This window comes from Globicephala melas, chromosome 10 (assembly GCF_963455315.2).
Source record: "Globicephala melas chromosome 10, mGloMel1.2, whole genome shotgun sequence".
NCBI lineage: Eukaryota > Metazoa > Chordata > Mammalia > Artiodactyla > Delphinidae > Globicephala > Globicephala melas.
In genome coordinates this window covers 76,391,697-76,395,109 of record NC_083323.1, presented here as the reverse complement: position 1 = coordinate 76,395,109, position 3,413 = coordinate 76,391,697, and the positions used below count along the sequence as shown (strand labels likewise).

Sequence of the window (3,413 nt, the reverse complement as noted above, 5' to 3'; positions counted from 1 at the left end):
AAATAGTTTCAAACGAATCAGCGGACAAAGGATTAATCTCCAAAATATTCAAACAGCTCACGCAGCTCAATATTAAAAAACAAACAACCCAATCCAAGAATGGGCAGAAGATCTAAATAGACATTTCTCCAAAGAAGACATACAGATGGCCAAGAAGCACATGAAAATCTGCTCAACATCACTAATTATTAGAGAAATGCAAATCAAAACTACAATGAGGTAACACCTCACACCAGTTAGAATGGGCATCATCAGAAAATCTACAAACAACAAGTTCTGGAGAGGATGTGGAGAAAAGGGAACCCTCTTGCACAGTTGGTGGGAATGTAAATTGATACAGCCACTATGGAGAACAGTATGGAGGTTCCTTAAAAAACTAAAAATAGAATTACCACATGACCCAGCAATCCCACTATTGGGCATATACCCAGAGAAAACCACAATTCAAAAAGAGACATGTACCCCAATGTTCATTGCAGCACTATTTACAATAACCAGGTCATGGAAGCAACCTAAATGCCCATTGACAGACAAATGGATAAAGAAGATGTGGTACATATATACAATGGAATATTACTCAGCCATAAAAGGGAACGAAATTGGGTCATTTCTAGAGACATGGATAGATCTAGAGACTGTCATACAGAGTGAAGTAAGTCAGAAAGAGAAAAACAAATATCGTATATTAACGCATATATGTGGAACCTAGAAAAATGGTACAGATGAACCGGTTTGCAGGACAGAAATTGAGACACAAATGTAGTGAACAAACATATGGACACCAAGGGGGGAAAGCAGTGTGGGGGGGTGTGATGAACTGGGAGATTGGGATTGACATGTATACACTGATGTGTACAACATTGATGACTAAAAGAACCTGCTGTATAAAAAAATAAATTAAATTAAATTCAAAAAAAAAAATTCATTGCTGGGTGTTCCCTGGTGGTCTAGTGTTTAGGATTCAGCGCTTTCACTGTTGTGGCCTGGGTTCAATCCTTGGTCAGGAAACTGAGATCCCACAAGCCATGCAGTGTGGCAAAAAAAAAAAGAAAAAGAAAAGAATAAAATGTTCATTGGCTACATTAAAAAAAAAAAAAACTTCATTGCTAAAAAATGCTACCCATCATCTCAGCCTTCAGTGAGTCATAATCTTTTGGTTGGTGGAGAGTCTTGCTTGTTGATGGCTGCTGACTGATCAGGCTGATGGGTGGTGAAGGCTGAGGTGGCCGTGACAGTTTCTTAAAGTAAGACAACAATGAAGTTTGCCACATCAATGGCCTCTTCCTTTCGTGAACAATTTCTCTGTAGCAGGCAATGCTGTTTGGTAATATTTTACCCATGATAGATCTTCTTTCAAAATTTGAATCAGGGGCTTCCCTGGTGGCGCAGTGGTTGAGAGTCCGCCTGCCGATGCAGGGGACACGGGTTCGTGCCCCAGTCCGGGAAGATCCCACATGCCGCGGAGCGGCTAGGACCGTGAGCCATGGCTGCTGAGCCTGCGCCTCCGGAGCCTGTGCTCCGCAACGGGAGAGGCCACAACAGTGAGGGTCCCGCGTACCGCAAAAAAAAAAAAAAATTTGAATCAATCCTCTCAAACCCTGCCACGGCTTTATCAACTCAGTTTATGTAATATTCTAAATCCTTTGTTGTCATTTCAACAATCTTCACAGCATCTTCACCATGAGAGACTCCATCTCAAGAACCCACTTTCTTTGCTCATCCATAAGAAACAACTCCTTATCCATCTGAGTTTTGTCATGAGATGGCAGCAATTCAGTCACATCTTTGGGCTCTGCTTCTAATTTTAGTTCTCTTGTTATTTTCACCACATCTGCTGCTACTTCCTCCACTGAAGTCGCGAACCCTTCAAAGTCATCCCTGAAGCTTTGAATCAACTTCTTCCAAACTTTTGTTAATGTTGATATTTTGACCTCTTCCCATGAATCACGAATGTTCTTAATGACATCTAGAATGGTGAATCCTTTCCAGAAGGTTTTTAATTTATTTTGCCCAGATTCATCAGAGGAATCACTACCTATGGCGGCTACAGTCTTACAAAATGTATTTCTTAAATACTAAGACTTGAAATTTGAAATGAATCCTTGATCCATGGGCTGCAGAATGGATGCTGTGTTAACAGACATGAAAATAACATTAATCTGGTTGTAATACAGCTCCATCAGAGCTTTTGGGTGACCAGGTGCATTGTCAATGAGCAATTATATTTTGAATGGAGTCTTTTTTTCTGAGCAGTAGGTTTCAACAGTGGGCTGAAAATATTTCGTAAACCATGTTGTAAACAGACGTGCTGTCATCAGGCTTTGTTGTTCCATTTATAGAGCACAGGTAGAGTGGATTTAGTATAATTCTAAAGGGTCATAGGATTTTCGGAATGGTAAATGAGCATTAGCTTCAACTTAAAATCACCAGCTGCGTTAGCCCCTAACAAGAGAGTCAGCCTGTCTTTTGAAGATTTGAAGCCAGACATTGACTTCTCTCTAGTCATGAAAGTCTTAGATGGCATATTCTTCCCACAGAAGGCTGTTTCATCTACAATGAAAATCTGTTGTGTAGTGTAGCCACTTTCATTAATGATCTTAGCTACTTCATCTGGATAACTTGCTGGAGCTTCTGCATCAGCACTTGCTGCTTCTCCTTGCACTTTGATGTTATGGAAAAGGCTTCTCTCCTTAAACCTCATGAACCAACCTCTGCTAGCTTCAGACTTTTCTTCTGTAGCTTCTTCACCTCTCTCAGCCTTCACAGAACTGAAGATAGGGCCTTGCTCTGGATCAGGCTTTGGCTTAAGGGAATGTTGTGGTTGGTTTGATCTTCTATCCAAACCACTACAATTTTCTCCATATCAGCAGTAAGACTGTTTTGTTCTCATACCATTGGTGTGTTCATTGCAGTAGCACTTATAATTTCCTTCAAGAACTTTCCCTTTGCATTCGCAACTTGGCTAAGTGTTTGGCACAAGAGCCCTAGCTTTCTGCCTGTCTCAGTTTTTGACATGCCTTCCTCACTAAGCTTAATCATTTTTAGCTTTTGATTTAAAGGGAGAGACCTGTAACTTTTCTTTTCACTTGAACACTTAGAGGCCATTGCAGGGTTATTAACTGTCCTAATTTCAATGTTGCTGTGGTTCAGAGAATAAGGAGGCCCAAGGAGAGGGAGAGAGACAGGAATGGCTGGTCCATGGAGCAGTCAGAACATACACATTTATCGATTAAGTTCACTATCTTATATGGACGAGGTTCATGGTGCCCCAAAACAATTACAGTAGTAACATCAAAGGTTACTGATCACAGATCACCATAAAAAATATAATAATAATGAAAAGTTTTGAAATATCACCAGAATTACCAAGTTGTGACATAGAGACACAAAGTGAGCAAATGCTGTTGGAAAAA

At 40.4% G+C, this 3,413-nt stretch overlaps 1 pseudogene; it reads right to left on the bottom strand.

Moving 5' to 3' along the window:
• Positions 1–1,128: 1,128 nt before the first annotated feature.
• LOC138842824 (tigger transposable element-derived protein 1-like) lies at positions 1,129–3,105 on the bottom strand (annotated as a pseudogene).
• Between the last annotated feature and the right edge of the window lie 308 nt (positions 3,106–3,413).